Genomic DNA, 220 nt, shown 5'->3' with positions numbered 1-220 from the left:
TACTTTTTTTTTTTCTTCCTTTCCTCCGTTTACACTCTTGCCTTTCCTCTCTTTGTTTTCTTACTTTCCTTCCGTCTTCCTGACCATTTCAGTTATGCTTCCTTCTGCTCTCCATTTCCAACTTCCTTTATCCCTTTCTCGCCTCTGTGTCGCCCTATCTCCTACCTTTCTTTCTTCACCTTTTTCTCCTTTCCCTTCTGCTCTCTTTGTTACCCCTCCG

This window comes from Coenobita brevimanus, chromosome 93, assembly GCF_032717465.1.
Source record: "Coenobita brevimanus isolate Jiangsu-jjx chromosome 93, ASM3271746v2, whole genome shotgun sequence".
Taxonomy (NCBI): domain Eukaryota; kingdom Metazoa; phylum Arthropoda; class Malacostraca; order Decapoda; family Coenobitidae; genus Coenobita; species Coenobita brevimanus.
The sequence above is the reverse complement of the archived record's forward strand: the minus strand, read 5'-3'. Positions refer to the sequence as shown.